Genomic DNA, 20152 nt, shown 5'->3' on the forward strand with positions numbered 1-20152 from the left:
CGTTGAGAGGTATTCAGAAGGTGGGATGAGTGTCTGACCCTCTGGGTTGTGGCTGTGTGGGTTATCTCACATAGGTAGGGTGGTGTAATTAGCCCCTCAGTGAAGGCTCACGATTGAATTTAGGATCATGGGGTAGTCTAACCTGCCACCTCCACTAGCTTCACTGAGACACAGCTGTTATAGCTATGAAGACTTCAGTGACTCCTAAACATCATTTGCTGCAAAACAGATGTTCCATTCGTTAGATGCAATGACATGTCTTATATGTAGCAGAACTTTCCATTCTGGCTGCAGGAGTTCAGAGGCTGACACAAATGAAAGCTCCCACGTAGGCTTTTCATGACTGGCTGTTACCCTGAATGCGAGGTTTCCATCACTCTTCACACTGCTCTTGGTTCATTGCCTCATGACAGATGAGATCAGGATGCCATCTGTTGGAGCAAGCAGTAGAAGGATGCCTTGAAAAGGGATTGCATTCTGAGGATCTCAGAGAGCATTGTTCTGAGACAAACAAGAATATTCAACTCTCCCTTACTTACATTTCCCAGCCAGATTATCCCCTCTGTTTGGGCAGATCTTCAGGCTCAAGCATGCCATGCCATCTGGTCTGGCCTATTTTGTTCTGCTTTTTCCCTGCAAACTCCTCATTCAGTTTCTTGGCAAGATGGGAAGGTCCACCATAAAACATATTACAAATTATGCCGTTTTGCAGCTTGAAAGTATGCAGATTTGGGTTCCTCTTCTGTAAAGGTGGTTGATATGTTTTATAAATACTTAAGAGATTAAAGGGGCATTCTGAGCAACCATCCTGGGACAAATTTCTGTGTGATCTTTTCCATCCAGCCTAGATTTTAGAAAGCATAGCACCTTTTCATTTTACCAAATGATAAAGATCCCAAAGCTTTGTACAGACTGAACAAAATGGCTTCCTCTTATTCCATTTGGGGACTGCAGCTCCTTAATTATTTGTCTTAATTGTTTCATATGCAATTCTCCCTTTTAGAGAAGGCACTGGAAAAAGAAACTGTAACTGTCAGACCTGCTTGAATCTGGGATTAAAGAAGCACTGGAAAAAAGAATTCCCATGGCTTCCATGAAGCACTTTCCCATAGCACATTGCTGCATTGCTGCTGGGGCAGGGCAGTAGGCTCAGGAATTTGCCTGCACCACTTGGCATTGCTTCAGTCATCATTTTTTAAGGCTGAAGTCAGATGAATTGTTTTGTCTTCCCCTTTTTGCTGTTATGCCGTCTTTGGATAGACCTTCAAGGCCCTAATCATGGACATTGGAAAAAAGAATTGCGCATCTTGGAGAATTTCTATAATGACCACAGCTTCCTCTTCTTCTTTTAAGTCATTTCAGTTCTCTAAAAAGTAGAAGAAGCAGACGAGAAAGACAAACAAGTATCATTCAGTTCTGCCTCCCCTTTTCTATGAATCACGTCTCCAAGAAAGGTCAGTCATCCATTACAGAAGTCGTAGTCCTCACTACCTGGCAAGACCACTCATATGAGGAGCGTCTTGATTTACTCCTTCCCCTTTGAGAACGGTCACCACAAATTGATGCTTTCTGTGGTCATGGATGGCCATGTTTTAGAATTATTATCTGCACATTTAGGCAGAGTACCAGTCCATCTCAGAAATCTTCATTAGACAGACCCAACTGTATTCCACAAAGAAGACACTTTCTTTGGAAAATTGCAAAAAAGAAGCATATCTATCTGTTTTAATTGGTTTCTGTTCCCTCTTGAACGTCAGTGACTTTAGGAGACACATATGGCGTGTCAGATTCTAGTTGCGATTCTTCATGTATTTGTTCCTGTTGCTCCTCCTACTGCTGGAATTGTCTGGGTATCCTTCTTCCACATTGCCTTCGTTTATGCCAGCAAATCCTGGTATTGTATGACTATGTGTGTCTCTGTACATACGACACTGTAATCACTGGATGTAGCAGTTTCAGTGATGACTGCTATTTTTTTTCTTTTTCATGGATTTTACTACATTTGGTATTTTTTGTGTGTCTTTCATTTGAGCTGTTGACAGTGGGTGATTCTGCGTGATATAAATGTCATCATTCTTTTTAATGCTTTGTGGCTCATGTATCCAATGATTCTCAGCTACTTCAGTATTGTAATGTTTGCACAATCCTTAATGCAACAGTCTCACCACAGTATTGAGCCTTTAAAGTACAGGCCCTCTACCTTGAGTGTATCATACCCAGCAATAAAATGTGCAACTGTTTCCAATTTTATTTTTATTATTATTATTATTATTTTACAGAACCTGCATTTGTCTGTTTCTCCCACCTTTTTAATTAATTTTGTAAACCAATGTGTATGTAGTCCACAGTCTTCCATCACCATTATTAGCCTTTTCATCATTTGATTTCAATTCACCTCTTCTTAACCATTCCTGTGTGTCAAATCGAGTTTATATTATATTAGTGAATACTTGACATTCTCAATGCTATATAATCGACCCAAACAGTCCAAAAATGCAAAATGTGGAAAAGAATCGCTGATCCGTAAAAAAAAAAAAAAAAAAAAAAAAAAAAAAAAAAAAACCAAAAAAACAAACACAAAATAAAGTAGGGGCTTCAACCCCCATACCCGCCTCAATGTAGGGAGCTACTCCGAGATTGCACCACAGTGGAGGAAATGGCAAAGTCCCAAAAATGGCCCATTGATTTATCACAATTCCGTGCTTTCGGCATTTTCGTAAACACGTTCGATGAAACAGCATTCGCAACTTTAAGCGTTCGCTTAAATAATAGGAACCCTGTCAAATCTTGGTCAACATGAGGTTGTTCCAAGAGATCTCTGAACGTGCCACTATATTTATGGCTTTTTTACTTTTCTTCCCTTCTTATCTGATCCTTCTCCTGATATTCTTTCTTTGGGTTTGGAATGCATTGATTTGCTGTCTGATTTTTGTCTTCTTCTGGTTTGATTTCTATTCTCGCTTGACACTGAAATGCTTCTGCTAAACTAAGCAAAGATGTCATCTTAGACTTCTCCCCATTTCTACAACTTTCACTATGTTTGCATCTGATGAAGTCAGCAGATATGTACCCATGATTGCAGATATATAAATGTAATCAATTTCGAGGAGGCCCATACCGCCGACAGAGCGAGGAGTATATAATCTTGGTGTAGACTGATTTTATATGTCATTGTATAAGCATGAAGCCTTTGTCTAGTTTTTTGGTTCAGTCAATCCAGTACTTTTGTGGGGCCAGTTGTTCACCCCAAAACCATAAGTTAGAACAGGAAGAGCAAATCGATTTCATATCTTGAGCTTTATTCCTTGATGTCAAGGTAGTTTTCAGTATTAGTTTTAATCTTTTGAAGTATTTCTTACTGAGTTTTATTTGCATTTGTTCATGTTTTATTGTTGATTCTTCATCACTTCTGAAATATTACACACTCCATCAAGTTCCTTTATATCAAATTGCTGTCCCAGGTTGCTGTTTTCTTTATGCTACAGATTTCCTATTGTATATGTTGCTTTGGTACGTTTATCAAGACTAAATGTCATTCTTATATCAGCTATGAAAGTTTTAACTGTTTGTAATGGTGCTTTCAACTCCTCATCTGAGGAAGTATATAGTTTCAAGTTTTCTACAAAAGGTAGCCGAGAAATTTAGGAGCCAAAACATAGCTTAATATCTTAAGGAAGTAACATAATGGGGTAAGGGCAAGACAAAACAGCAGCAATGACAAAGAATCACCCGTGAATATCCCCCTTTGAATTTTTATCCTTAGGATAATAATTTGCCTTTTGTCATGGTTTAAGTGCAAAGTTGTTTGCCACGGCTTCATGGCCACTGTTATGCAAGTGATCGATATAGGTGTATCTTATACATTTGCAAGCATTCCTATATCCATCAACATGTGATACTGCCAAATTCTTTTTTGTAATCTATCCGTGCCATACTTAGATTCTTCCCCTTTTTACAATTATCCATTACAGCTTTATTTAGCAACAAATGATCCTTTGTTCCATATGCCTTTCTTTTGCTACCCTTTTGTTCTACTGCCATAATTGATTGTTTCTAAATGAGTATAAACTGTGTCTGAATGAATTTCAGTATATACTTTATATATTATTGGAAGGCAAAATATTAGTCTGTGGTTCTTAGGATAGCTTGCAGGTTCACTTTTAAGGAGAGGTGTCATTTTTCCTCTTGTTAACCAGGTTTTTATCTGTTCGCGATGCACATATAAGTAGTTCTCTCTTGGAACTAAACCTTTGGGTAAAGATTTTAATGCTTTTAGCCAGAAGTTATGCACTGCTTCTGGGCCTGAGCTTTTCCATTTAGGAGCTTTTTTTTATTTTTGCCTTCAATTTCACTGGCTGTTACTTCATCCCATTTTATATCCTCTACATTACAGCTTCTTACGGTTTCTTTTACTTCTGCCCATTCGGCATCTTTTGTTCAACAGGGTCTGTATAAATACTTCACCAACATGTGTCTGTTTCTTCTTTTTTCTTGTGCTTTTATTCCCTTTGCTTTCTTTACAAATTCTCTATTATTTTTTTTGGGGGGTGGGTCATCAGCAAATTGCTTATTTTGTATTTTCCTTTATATTTATCTGCATACCTTCTAGGTTTTTCTGACTGTGGTGATATTTTTAGTTAATTATTAGCAATACTGTTGCGCATTGCTTTTACTATTTCAGGCTTTTTACATATCCTTGATGATCTGCTCCCTTTTCCGTATGCATCTACAGTGATACTTCTCTTAACTGTGTTTTAGTTTTCTCTCTGATATTTCCAGGGTGGCGTGTTACTTGTTTCTTTCCATTCCTTTGTTGCTGTACATTTTTGTGGCAATGCTTTATGCATTATTAGTTAAGCCGCGTATTAATGTATTCTATTTATTTCTGTTTTATCACGTGAATTTAAGATAGTTGTAATGGTAACAAGTGGGGGAAATCAGAAGAAGCTGAGAACTGAGACAGAAGGGAAAATACAGGAACAGGTTAATATCTTCAAGTATCTGGGAGGGGAGGTTGAAGAGAAGGGAAGTCTGAATGAGGATGTCAAAGCTAGAATCAGAGCAACTGCAGCCAACTGGAAACTGTCAGGTGCAGTGTGTAACACAAGATTGCCACAAAAAAGTAAGCTGTCCAAAACTGTAGTGTGACTAGTACTACTGTATGGTACAGAAACCTGGACAGTAAAGGCGGAGAAGTTGAGGAAGCTAGAGGTGATGGAGAGGAAGTGCCTGAGACAGGTGGTTGGATGCACACTGTGGGAACAAATGAAGACATAAGAGCAGAAGCCAAAGTGAAAAGATTGTTGTGGTTTGGGCACATGTGTGGAAAAGCAAAAGACAATCTGGTTAAGAAGATTTGGGACAAACAGGAAGAAGGCAAGAGGAAATGAGGGTGTCCAGCAAAGATGTGGATGGATTGTGTGAAAGAAGACCTGTGACAGGCATGAGTGTTGACGTAGGTAGGAGAGTGGCATTGAATGGAGAGACAAATGGAGAGAGTTGACACTGCATCTCGACCCCGTGTAGAGAATGGGAAAAAAAGGGGTTCATGATAACATGAATTTCTCTTAATAGTCCTGATTACTGTCTTCACATTCTGTGTGTTATATTTACTTTCTGGAATCTATTTCTTTCATCTATCTTAATATGTCTGTCCATTTATATTAAATGAAGCAGATCTTCCCTTAAATCATTTTCTTTTGGATTGAGTGCATGTTCTTTGCTTGCTGTGTCCTGTTCATAATCTGCAGAAAGTTCCAGAAAATATTTCTGTGACATATCCTCTTCAAGCCGAAAAAAGACAAAATAAACTACTAAAATAGAAAAAAACGGCTTCAGAAATCAACCAGTAGTTTTAAAGTGCATAAAGCACTTTTCATTTAATAAAATCAAACTTCTTCAGATGCAAACATTCAAGGTACAAGTTTCAGTTAAATAAAATACCAGGAAGTGCTTGAGCCTGTCAGCTGACATGCTGTGATGACATCAGCAACAATAGTTAACCCTTCCTGTTCTACACACTATGAAAAAATACTGTTTAAAACTAAAACAATGCTGATAACCATGAACAAGGAAGATTGAAGCTATGGTTTAAAAGTAAAGTATGCTGATAGGTATACTTTAAACAACAAGAACAAATAAGCATATGAAATAATAAGGTTACCTATAACGAATTACTGTTACACTGCTGAAATTCCACACTACAAACCTTTTTTGCACTAGAAACTTTTTTTACTACAACATTTCATACTGGTTCATAGCTAATCGTCTAGCCCAGAAAAATAACTCAGCTGGCAGTTCGAGAAATAAATTTAGGCATCATTAACAGTGACTAAAATTACCATACATGAAATTAACTTGATGTTAGTATACAATTTTAACTAGCTATGATGACCATATTACTAAATCTATAGCATTCATACTATGCTATGCCATTCACTTAATTCCACAATATGGCATTCATTATATAAAAATAATAAAAAAAAAAAAAAATATATATATATATATATATATATATATATATATATATATATATATATATATATATATATAAATACACAATCTAACTATGACCTTTAAGGAGAATTGAGGCTGAATATTCTGGTATCACATTTACTAACATAAATTGCTATTAGAGATGAATATTATTCATAATATTAATATAAAATTAATATATAAATTATATAAAAATTATTTTTGTGTTACATAGCTAGAAGAGAGATTCTGTCATCTAGTTAAACTTTTCAGTTTAAGAAGACATCTAATTAAGCACATGTCAGTAATACCTGGGTAGTAGGTATGTGTTAAGGTGAATTTGCCAATAAAGTTCAAGTTCTTCAAGTCTTAGGGAGATGGGACCGCCCCTAATGCCGTATTTGACTTGGTCAATAATCTTGAACTTAAATTTATGGTTTGGAAATATTCCTATATGTTTAGCCAATGCATTCTCCATTTTATTCTTATTGATAGTGTACTGGTATTCGTACAATCGCTCCCGGAGCTTACGCTCAGTCTTGCCTGTGTAAAATACTGGGCAAGACTGGCACTTTGCTAAATATACTACTAATTTGGTATTACAGTTGTATCTGTCTTTTATTCTAAAGATATGGTCGTTCACCTCAAATGTGTTTCCTACCTCCATGAATTTACAAAAGTTGCAGGATTCACACTTAAACATCCTTCATACTTCACCAATTGTGGTCTACTAGATTCCAAGAGGTTCTTGATGTTACATCCTCTCCTATATATAATTTTGGGTGAAGTACCTAAACTACTGAGTAAGGTCGGGTTGCGTCTAAGCCATTCCCAGTTTTTTTGGACCAAACTCTGTACAAGATGGCTATCCACATTATAGGTAGTAACTAGGCTCAAGGTGAAATCATCTTCTGTAACTGGACTATCCACATTAAAGTCTAACCCGCACTTTTCTTTAGATATTGATGCTGGTACCCCTCCCAAACTCAAAATCTGGGTGTAAAAGCCTGACCTTCTCTTACTCTGAACCTCCTCCGTAACTGAGTCTATTAGAGCACTGGGGTAGTCTCGAGCTAAAAACATGTTCCTTAGTAATTCACATTCCTACTCAAAGTCTGTATCCAAAGTGATAATTCTAGCCACCCTTACCAGTTGGCCCTTAATGACCGAACGCTTTTGATGGTAAGGGTGGCAGCTGGAATAATGGAGATATCCTCTTCAGATGCACCATGCTTCATCTGCTACTCCTTCGTATGGCAACTCAGTGGCCCATCACTCTATAGCATTACATGCGTCAGAATTGCTACTGTTTCCTGATACTTCCCTTGCTTTGCAGCTTCAGCTAGATTTCCATACCAGGTCTCCTTCAGCAGGTCCAGAACATCATCATGTGGCAATTTTTCAGATGCCTGCTCCACTTGTTGCTTCTTAATTTGAGGTCCTGTAATTCCATCGTGCATTGCCTGTGTTGGATTCTCCACACTAAATCCTACATTTTGCAGATAATCCATAATATCAGTTTCTACTTCTTTAAGTTCTACTTTACTAAGCCTTTTTTCTACTTTGTCACTTTTGTTTTCTTATTTCTGGTATTATGAAATGTTCTATAACCAGGTGCCTTTGCCTGTATTTATCTTCAAATATCATTGGAGCTGATTTTTTATATTGATTAGTTTTGTTTTCTCCTTTGCGTAAATATACTGGACCATACCTGATCTCTTTTTCTTTCCTAAATCCATATTTCTTTTTATGTCTTTGAAAAATCTCTTGTTTTTTAACACCTGTTTTGAATTATCATTGGTGACATAGGCAGACATATTTATATAAAAGTAATCGAACCATATTGACAAGTCCACATTTACAAACATTATACATCATACATATTGTTATATATCCTAGAATCCAGACACCAGTACATAAATTATTCAGTTCTTGCTTCACTTAAACCTTATTCCTCCATCATAACATTTTTCTGCATGTATTGTTCCCACAATTTCCATTTTTTTCTATGTAATTTACTCCAACCTTTTTCTAAAGATCCCACCTCCCGTTCTTTTGTCTCTTGCAATATTCACTACTTCAAATATAGTTAAAAAAATCTCTGAGCTTTGTCCTTTATATTTTTGCTTCTTTTTCCTGACAGCCCAAAGTTCCTTCATCTATCTGTTTTTCATAAGTCCGTTGTATTCACAAACCCAATTTTTTAACAGTTTTTCTTGTGCAAGTATTTTTCTTCCGTCAAACATCTCTTTTAATCATTCTAAATATCTTCTATCTGGAAATTCTGGACTTCTTTAACCTCAGTAGTCCAGTTTGTTGTCTTTATGGCTCTTTATTTTTGGTCAGTCACTTTTTGTGTTTTTTTGTGGACTACTATGTCCTTCTGCCACAGAGTAGGTTGGGGGGCATCCCACCCCCGAGTATAGCCTAACCATGTTGTAGGAATGCTTCCATGTCCTCAGGATTCTACACTGCCTTTTTTCCATTCCTAACACCATACTTTTTTATCCTGGAACCTGTATGACCATCTGCTTTTTTATTTCTTAACCTACCGTTCTCCTTGATGTATAAAATACAGTCTGTATATCAGTATAGTTGGGATTTTGTAAAAACAGGATCCATCACAGGAAAGCACTCACCATGACATAAGAATGAATTCATTTCCAGCAATACTGCTCTGCTTTTCCAGCTGATTTCATCTCTGCATTCAGACCCCTTTCATCTCTTCTTTAGGACCCCTAGTGGTACAGCTTATGTGCCCAGAGTGTTTATCAAGGAGCTATAGTGAAACACTGACTGCTTCTGTTGTTCCTTTAAATGGACTCTGTGGTAACATTCTTTGCTTGGATGGTTATTTGGTCATAGTTTTTTTTGGGGGGTCTATAGTTTTTTTTTTTTGGGTCTTCTTTGATTAGAAGAAGTCCTTAACAGTCTCAGGTAAGGGGACTGCATTCATATAGGAATAGTTGTACATACTTTTGTGGGAGACCCTCATTCCTACACATGAAGATGGATGAGGCAGTCACAGCTTTGTCAACCTGGCTGAGAATGGATTAGAGAATCCAGGTTCAGACCCTCTTATGTCAGCCTTGGTGACAGTGGATTAGAGAATCCAGGTTCAGACCTTCTTATGTCAGCCTTGGTGACAGTGGATTAGAGAATCCAGGTTCAGACCCTCTTATGTCTTTTGAGTCTTGTGGTTGTCACAGTTTTCAAAGTTCTGTTTAAACATCTGAATACAGGGTTGTTGTACTGGCCTGTAATTTAGCAGTGGTTACAAAATTAGAATATCCTCATGGACCTTCTGCTAGTATCAGAGCCTTGTCACTGGGGTCTACATTACTGCATGGTTCTGATTAGTCTAGACTTGACCTTCCCAATGGTTCTGCCCAGTTTAGACTTGACCTTCTCACTTGTTCTGTCTAGTCTAGACTTGACCTTCCCAATGGTTCTGCCCAGTTTAGACTTGACTTTCTCACTGGTTCTGTCTAGTCTAGACTTGACCTTCCCAATGGTTCTGACCAGTCTGGATTTGATCTTCTCACTGGTTCTGTCTAATCTACACTTGCCCTTACCAATGGTTCTGTCTAGTCTAGACTTGAACTTCTCATACTTGCAGCACAACCCTTTACAGGTCCGATGATGTACTGTTTCCAAGTGAGGATGGAGAGTTCTGTTCTTCTCCCTTGTTCAGAGAACTGGAACCCTCAAGAAAGGGGGCTTATAAGCCAGCTGGAGCTGTAAGCACTTTTTTCTAACTACAAAAGTATGTTTTTCTTGTAGTTTTTACTAACCACAAAGTTCTGGAAAGTGTTTTAACAGCATAGCCTTCATGATCCTTTTGAAAATGTGGACCGTGGAGTGGTATGTAAACAAGTAGCCTTCATTACTGATACCCTTCCCCAGATACAGCTCCAGTCCTGTCATCAACATGTGGACAAGGAAATCTAATCTGGTCTAGGTCTTTGAGAAATGGGGCACCTAGCGGGTGTAACATTTATATGCAGACATGAATCTGAATCCCTCCCCTCTCCTACTTACTTTGGTAGGACAAGTACAGTTGATGGTGATGTCATAGGAACAAGTTCACTATTCCACCTGGTTCTGTACTATATTTCAAAATTTAGAGAAAAAAAGGGCAAACTTCAACTTTGTTGTCCTATGATGATTGAGAAGGGTATCATTTTAGGATGTTAGGCTCCTGGCAGTGCCACAGAAACATTGCCTTGTTGAGAAGACAGACAATTGTACTTGAAGACCTTTTCCCATAGAACTTTTGGTGACATTGGACCATGCAGTGGACATTTCAGACATGATGAAGCCTTTCTCTTCCAGGTTGGAAGACGATCATACTCTGGACAAGGGATGTGCTGCAGCAGTATGTTTGGAAGTTATCCTGATCTCACTTATGCACATTTAGGACCGGGTTTCACTTACTGTGCAGTTGTAGTGCAAGTCCCTGATATCTCTGGATATCATGGCCTTGTGGAAAGCAGAACTGTGGCCCACCACTGGCTGCTAAAGTAGTAATCTTGAAGGGTCCTGACTGTCGATTCACTTTTGAAGAAACACTTTCTTGGGCCTTCAGATTTTTTTGTAAATGACTTGCTTACCTATCCTTTGGTCAAACTAGGTGGTTTTAGAGACTCTAAAGTTCATCTTTTAAAATGCATGTTTCTGTGTTCCTGTTGCAAACACAGAGACTGTAACTGTGATGCTCAGTTTTGCAAGACCATATAAGTATAGGTGGGGAAACATATTCAAATCCCAACTTGTAGTAATTCAGGATTTTCCCTCCACTCGAGGGTGTAGAGACCATGTATTTAGTGTGTATCATTGGTAAGAACATAAGAGTGTGATTTATCTGTAAAATTATTTAATCATGTCACGCTACAAAGTAAAATGCAGCTTGAATCAGAGTTAAGCACTCACCAGGGAACCCTCTTTTTTGGTGGCCATCAGGACTGCTCAGAGGATCGCGCAGTTGTAGACTTTTATTTGAAGGGAGTCCTGTTTAGGGTTTTGTAAGGATTGCATGTCCCTTTACAATTTCCAAATGCTTCTTTCCAAAAGAAGTGTCACTGCTGTGCTTAAAACAGACCATTCCTCTTCCTGTTTTCTTTGCAGGAGGTGCTTCCAGTGTGTGTGTGTGTGGGGGGGGGACTTGCATACTTTGAACATACATTACCAGTTTAGGTTGTTATTGCAGTAAGCAAGCCGAATAAGTTCAGAAAGACATTGTATTTATTTGTTACCTTTGCTCCAGGTGGACAGTGACTGGCAGTGGTGAAGCATTTTTTTCTAAGTAGATTGTTAACGGTATTGTGTTTCGTCATTAGTGGAAAATGCAGCCAACAGTTGTCACTTCATTTGTATGAATGTCTGATTCCTGTGCTTGTTTTAGAAATGGGTGCATTTTTGAACAATTATCTGACTTGTGTGGTTTCCACTTGGCCATTTGTTCACACATTCACTAAGCATTATTACTGAAAACATGATTCAAAGAGTTAATCTTTATCTTGTACCTTAGGGCTTCATACCTTTTGGCATTCCACTGGCTCTGGCTCTGACCTCCAGTAGGAAGTTTCAGTTGTCTAGCTTGGGATTCTTCCCAGTGACCGCATACTGAAGAAGCCTTCTGAAGTCAGATGTTACAGATATGTATTCACTATGTCAGTTGATCTGTGAGGACTCCTTCTGCATTAGACACTCAATACCGTTTTTACTATCTTCAGTTTCTGAATGACCTATGCATTAAACACCTTTGAATGAATTTGCCTGTAACATGGGCAGGTATGACATTTTCAATATTTTGGTTGAGTTTGTTTCTCTGTCATTGGGTTGTGCTGAGTTAGCATGAGGGGATCAAACTGAGAAATGCATGAGTTGTATTCGAAGACCAGGCCATGTTGTCACAGTGAGGACCAAGCCAACGGTGATACATGCACCTGCAAATGTGAGAGTGAAAGAAAGTTCTAAATTGTGCTGACTGTCAAGCACTTCAAAAGAGGAATCCCTGTGGCCACCCTGTACAGAAATGCTCCTCATAAAGCAACTGCTGTTCTGAGTACATATCAGTTATGAACCCATGATGTGGAGTGGATTGCTTCTTCTAAGATTAAAAAAAGTCATTTATTTTGTGAACTCAAAAATGGATGCAAATGTCAGTTTCAGATTTTCTAAATAGTATTCATCCTTCTGTTTGATGCACAGAAGCTGTGTTCCTCTCAGACTTTCCTGTCTTGTCATTCTGTTCCTCCATTACTGATGCAATTTGGAGACGCTCCCCGAAACAAATAAAACTTGTCTCCTGCATAGAAAAATATCCCCATCTCATGGAACCTTAACTACCTAGTCTGATAGTCATATTGAAGAAATTAAGTATGAATACAAAAGTCATTTTTTTTAAACAAAGTGTTGTTCTTGGATTAATGGGTCAAAACTGTTGCTGCATTGAAATTTGTACCCCACAAAACTGACCTCACTCAATGTGCAAGTAGGAGTCTGCTTGATGGTGATTTAGGTTAATTATTATGTTTGTTTTGTACACAGAGATCTGAGATGCAGGGTAGAGGTGATAACTTACCTTTGAAGGCATGGACTCATAAGTTACGCAAAGTAACTATACGTAATTTCTGGGTTGTCCCATTAGGGACGAACCAATCTGGGTGTTAATATTAGAATTATCACAGCATGACTCTCATCCTTCCCAGTTCTCCCATATTTTAATATATATATATATATATATATATATATATATATATATAGATATATATATATATATTGCTTTTGCACACGATCCCTTTTTGCACACAATCCCTATTAGTATGCACACAGAACCACAAGGCTATTACTGTCTGACCAATTTACCTTTAGACATTGCCCATTCGATTCTCAGTTAGAGCATCTTCTGTGTGACGACATGCGTGAATGGGCGTTCCTTCATTGAAGGTTGTGCGTTAGGCCCGGCAAGCCAGCACGTAAATCTCTACTGCCAATCATTAGCGGACCGGAGTTCCGCTGTGGCAACCCCTAACCTGGAAAAGCCGAAAGACGCAAAAACTGCGATTGGATGCACCTCCTGCAAAGAAAACAGGAAAAAGAATGGTCTGTTTTAAGCACAGCAGTGACACTTCTTTTGGAAAGAAGCATTTGGAAATTGTAAGGGACATGCAATCCTTACAAAACCCTAAATGGGACTCCCTTCAAATAGAAGTCTACAAATGTGAGATCCTCTGAGCAGTGCTGATGGCCACCAAAAAAGAGGGTTCCCTGTTACAAGTGTGAGGAACACAGTGGGGATCCCTAACAGAGTGAGTGCTTAACTCTGATTCAAGCTGCATTTTACTTTGTAGCTTGACATGATTAAATAATTTTACAGATAAATCACACTCTTATGTTCTTACCAATGATACACACTAAATACATGGTCTCTACACAACCGAGTGGAGGGAAAATCCTGAGTGGGATTTGAATACGTTTCCCCACCTTTAGTTATATGGTCTTGCAAAACTGAGCATCACAGTTACAGTCTCTGCGTTTGCAACAGGAACACAGAAACATGCATTTTAAAAGATGAACTTTAGAGCCTCAAAAACCACCTAGTTTGACCAAAGGATAGGTAAGCCAGTCATTTTCAAAAAAATCTGAAGGCCCAAGAAAGTGTTTCTTGAAAAGTGGATTGACAGTCAGGACCCTTCAAGATTTTGCTTTTGCACACGATCCCTTTTTGCACACGATCCCTTTTAGTATGCACACGGCACCACAAGGCTATTACTGTCTGACTAATTTACCTTATGTAACTGCAATTGTAATGTTAATGAAAATGCACACAGCACCCTGCCTGTTTACACTTTACTATTGGAAAGGAACTGTTGTTAATTTAAATGGCCTGCTAGAACTAATGTATATAAAGGAAGTGAAAATGTTGCTCACAGTTATGAAACATATCTTTCTGAAGAAGTCTTGATAATAAATAAGACGAAAGCGCTAAAGTACTACAAGAGTTGCTGGTGTGATTTACTGTTCTTTGAATGTTGTTATTGTCATGAAGTTCATTTCTTAATATATATATATATATATACACACACACACACACATATATATATATATATATATATATATATATATATATATATATACACACACACACACACACATATATATATATATATATAGATAGATATAGATAGATATAGGTATAGATATATATATAGATATATATACATACACACACATATACATTTTTTTACACGTATTAGTGCATCAGTGAGCCTGTAAGAAAATTCTCTCAGCAGTCACGATGCTTGGCTTTGAAATAAACACATCAGGCAGCCACCTTTTCTGTGCTAACTGTGGAGGAAGTTACCAGTGATTAGTTACATAAAACATGGGTTGGAAGGCTGCATACCTGTGACATCCCAATGTGCCTACATACACATATCACCATACTACAGCTGGGTAACTGGCACCCCTATGTGGTTGCATAGCTGTGGTATCCCGGTGTGCCAGCATACACATATCAGTGTACTACAGCTGTGTAACGGGCACCCCTATGTGGCTGCATACTTGTAGCATCCCAGTGTGCCTGTATGCACATATCACTGTACCATAGCTGGGTAACTGGCACCCCTATGTGACTGCATACCTATGGCATCCAATGTGCCTGCATACAGATATCACCATACTACAGCTGGGTAACTGGCATCCCTATGTGGCTGCATACTTCTGGTATCCCAGTGTACCTGCATACACATATCACTGTACTGCAGCTATGTAATTGGCACCCCTATGTGGCTGCATAGCTGTTGAGCCTCACTATGGCATTGGTGGGCTTGGATGGAACTTAGCTGCAGTTTTACAAAAATTGTCATGAACGTCTGTAGTGAAGAACTGGGCACTAATTTGTGGATGGTCAGACTTACTGTTTGTCTGAAGAAGGTCAATGCATGCACTGTTCTTCTTTCCATGTGATGCTGAACCTTCAAAACATGTCATGTAAGTAAATGGGGTGAACAAGTGAGCATTGCTTTATGGGGAGAGGGGGTGCTTTTTCCTCCCACAAAAATATAGTTTTCAAATTCCACTTCAAATCTCAAAAAAGCAGAATTCCGATAAAAATATGTTGATTACAGATGTGTATACCCAAAATGTTAAAGATGCAATGATGACAGAAAGGCATTCCAAGAATGTGATTTGGTGAATGATGTTGCAAAGGATGGATCTGGGATGAAAAAGGATAGCATGCGGTGGGAGGGAGATTATGGCTCGGAATAATGAGGTTATGCATAGCTGAAAAGGAGGGTCTTGGGCTTCTGGTGAGTGATGAAAAATAGTGAGGATGCCCAATGGAGACACCAAGTGATATTTAACACCTTGTTCCTCAAGGGGCCTAGAACACAGAAGGTACCATTAAAAATTTAGAACCACTGGGGTCTCAGGACATTTCAACAACATTGTAAAAGGGAATATTGGTTATGTTTTGTACATTTTTACTTATTCCGGTTACAAGACCATTACTTACTTGTGAGACGTGCTCGTATCATCATCACTCTCATACTCTGATGCCACCACTTTGCAGGACTTGTTGGTTTTGGGTCTTTGCACACCGTGAGTAATTATTGTTTATCTACGCTTTGCATAACATAACATAGCATACTTACTCTTCCAAATATCCCAACTAACTTCTCAGTCAACATGCTCTCTTATGGTGAATCCTCTTTAAAAAAACTTGTAGGGGACATGGCTGTAGGAGTCTGACATCTTATGAAGCTCACATTGATCTATTCATTATCACCTGTGAATATCTCATCATATTATCTTCTTACCCCACCAACTTAGCCACCTTGGTACATCTCTGAGTACGTTACAGAACTCCTGTGCTGGTGCAGTGTTTTCAGCCACAGCAGTGACCTGTGTATAGCCATGTGGCAGTGACCTGTGTGTAGTCATATGACACTGTGTACCCATGTGGCAATAACCGGTGAATAGTCATATGGTAGTGACCTGTGTGCAGCCATGTGGCAGTAACCTGTGTGTAGTCATACGGCAGTGACCCGTGTGTAGTCATATGGCAGTGACCTGTGTGTAGCCATGTGGCAGTAACCAGTGAATAGTCATAGGGTAGTGACATTAACTTCCACTGAAAAAGGACCTGTGTCCAGTCAGAATTTCCTGGTAAACAAATGTAAATGTAAGACAGGGCCTTTTAACATTAACATCCCAGAATTTGGGAGAATTGATTTATTATAGTCTGATAGAGAGGGAGAAACAAACCAGTGTGTTCTGTGTTGCTTAAAATGGGTATGTTTATAAGGTGCACCCATGTGCCTGAGAAACAAAACTATCTAATAAAAATTGATGTTGATGAACTCAAGTATATTTCTTTCCCACTTCCTGTTCACCTTTTAAACCCTGCATCCTCATACTTTCACAGCTTTTAAATTATTTCTCCAGTGGATGCAGCTTACCTGTTACAAAATGCAAGCTGATTTAAAGACAAACCAAACTTTATTTTAATGTCTTTTGTGGTCTGCCTTATAATTACATGTGTTACTAAGGTGTGTACAGCTTAATTGTCCGTATAGCACAAAAGTGAGTTTTTTTCTACTGTGACTCAAGCTACATGCATACCTTACTTAATGACCCTGTCTGTTGCTTCATTTTGCCATCAGCAAAAATGCTTCTTTTTGAAAAGTGCGCTTCAAATTAAGTAATGCTGTATGTGTGTCAATACAAAAGGAATATTTCAGAAGAGCAGAGATGTGTCAGCACCGAAGATTGTGTGTGCTGTTGTGCAATTTAAATTAATAGGATTGCACAAGCTAGAAGCATGGTAGGTTCCTTAACATTTTCTGTTTGGATGTACATGCAGAACTGTTTGTTGATTACAACTGCATCATGTACTTTTCATGATTAAACATTTCTGATAATGTTTGCATTGCAGAAAAGAAATGGATTCTTTCTGCACAACTCATTCACGTCACAGTAGGCTTACCTGGGCACTAGGTAACAGTGTTGCAAGGCTACCTGCTGTGTGTGGGGCACCAGCACTTCCTAAGGTTTGGTTGTCATTCTCTTGTGTTACAGTGCCATGATGTGATGGTCATATCAAGAGCCATCCATCTTAGAACAATAAAACCTTAGTATATGGTTGTTGACTTTGAACCGATGAGTAAAAGTTCTGGCTTCAGAAGTCAGTTCAGCTTAAACTGGGCTTCTGTGTACTTTTTTGTTGTTAGTGGTACTTTATCTCAATTATACTTATAGTGCTGAGAGGTATATAGGCAGCACCCGGCAAAAATACTACCTGTGCAGGTGGACCCCGTCACTGATCAGAGTGACTAATGTGAAACAAAATTGTGTTATTTAATGTGCTGAATTCAGTTACTTATTTAAGCTGCTGAAATGCAATAAATTCAGGGAAAGAGAAGTTACACCACTCCTTTGGGTTCTCATTTTTTGAGTTAATAAATTTTAGCTACTTTTTAATCATGTCCCTGTGCTGCTAGTTATCAGTGCCGCAGTGTTAAATGCGTCCAGTACGACTCATCAGTTTACAACTCAACAAGGTACTAGAGAAACAAACACAACTGGTTGGGAAATCAACCCAATAAAAATTTAAAGGTAATCATTTTTCTGAGGTGATAAGCCTCCTTCACCCCCACCCTCCAAAAATAATAGATACCAATTCAATTGTCATACAAAGAAGACACAAATCTTCAAAAAGAAAATGGAAAACAACAGTCTGGGAGTTCAGCTTCACTGAGTTGTGTTCAGTAAGTTAGCTCCCCATGGGGTTTGCACTCAGAGTGATAGAGAAGCTGGATTTGATCATATAACGTCAGTAGGAAACAGTGCTGGTGGATTTAATGAGTTATTGAAATTCTGAAGGGGCACACTTATGAGCAAAGATGTACTGTGACTTAGAAGAGAGCAGGATATGGTTTAATATGTCACCTTTTGGATGTGTTAACGTGCTTGAAATAAAATGACCCATGCAGGATGCTGAAGGTACATTCTGCTAGATAAAGCTGAAACCAGGAATATAGCTAAAAGGTAAATGTGAAGTGTCTTGCTAAGTCAGCATTAGATATCCTGTTGTTTCAGAGGTGAGACTGAGCTTTGCCGTTTAGGATTTTGATTTACTGCTTTTTGCTTTTCACCACATGCACAGCATCATATAATTTCGCCTATATTAGTTTCCGCTGTTTAAGTAGTCGTTTCAAAAGAATTTCACAATCACAAGAACGTTACCTTACCGTGACAACATCCTGCTTTTAAAAAGGATTTGCAAGTAGAACATTCAGAAGCGAACTGTTGCACCACTGGTAATTCTAATGAAGTGATGTGGCATTTTATAAGCTTAGTAAATCCAATAAAGTGCTCATGAGAGGGACTGAATGCATCTTTTGCAAACAGACTCATATCCATCTCTTTGCTCTTGTAGTTTGTTTTAATACTAACAAACCTTGTCAGTCAAACTGAAGTGCTCTTTCCTTAGAAGGATTTGTAACAAAATTGACTGTGTGCTCAGACAGGTCTTGAACAGTCTAGAAAAGAGGCAGCTGTGCCTAGTGGGCATAAGGTTTTTTTAATTATAGTGGATTATTAAGTGTAAATATATCAGTATCTCACATCTTCCTGTCATGGAAAGAGGATCCAGTTTAATGCAATTATACTTCAAATAATGTATAAATAATGAAGTGTTTACATATTACTGACTGCATAGCCTAAATTACAGAATATCTTTAAGCAGTAGCCAATGAGTGGGTGTGGCTATGCTGAGGATTTACCCACAGTCACTGTGGTTTGATCACGAGGACGAAGCCTGAGTGATTAAATAAAGCCAACCGCAGGTAAATCCTCATGTACTCATACCCATTAATCAGTTATTGCTATTATACAATGTCATTATTTAAGAAAGAAATTGTTTACTTTTCTTAAATGATGTCTTTGTATAATAGCACCATAGTGTTCCTCCACATTCTTTCCTCATTCATCCGTATTTGTTGATGTACTGCACATGCATATAGGACTTACATTCCCATACTTGCATAATGCATCAGTCCTGTTGAAAACAAGCAGCAGAGAAAGGAAGATCTCCGTTGCTTTTTTTAAACTATAAAATCCAGACAGTTTAGAGGTATGAGAGAAATACAAGGAAAATCAGGTAGGTTTCTTTCGTTTTACAGACCGTAAAGTATTTTCCTTGTACTTTCACATTAACCTAAAATACCTTTAATACAGTGGAAAATGGCTCTCCAATCATCATCTAATCCTAAACCCCAACAAAACTTAGCTGCTCCTCTTCTCCCCCACAAGCTGGACCCCCCTTCCATCCTTCAACATAACCGCTAACAATGACACTATCATCTCCCCAGAAGCCCAAACTAAATACTGGGTGTCATAGTTAATAACCTGAAGTTTGATGCACATATCAATCAAACTATCAAAACCATTAATAAAAAACTTGGCTCTCTTTACAGAATCAAACCTTTCCTTACCCCACTTGATAGAACTGCAATTGCCTGTTCCCATCTTCTATCAACTCTTCTGTACGCCTCACCTCTATTCTCCAACTTAAACAAAACAGATCTTAATAAGCTATCATCCTGCTATAACCACATTGCCACATTTGCTACTGGCACAGCCTACCGGACACACCACTGTCACAACC

The 20152-nt window shown here is 38.4% G+C and overlaps 1 protein-coding gene across 30 annotated transcripts in view; it reads left to right on the forward strand.

Moving 5' to 3' along the window:
• Nucleotides 1-20152, forward strand: part of ABLIM1 (actin binding LIM protein 1) — a 2317257-nt gene that overhangs the window by 946085 nt on the left and 1351020 nt on the right. The window lies entirely within an intron of this gene.

This window comes from Protopterus annectens, chromosome 14.part0 (genome assembly GCF_019279795.1).
Source record: "Protopterus annectens isolate FY-2018-M chromosome 14.part0, PAN1.0, whole genome shotgun sequence".
Taxonomy (NCBI): Eukaryota; Metazoa; Chordata; order Ceratodontiformes; family Protopteridae; genus Protopterus; species Protopterus annectens.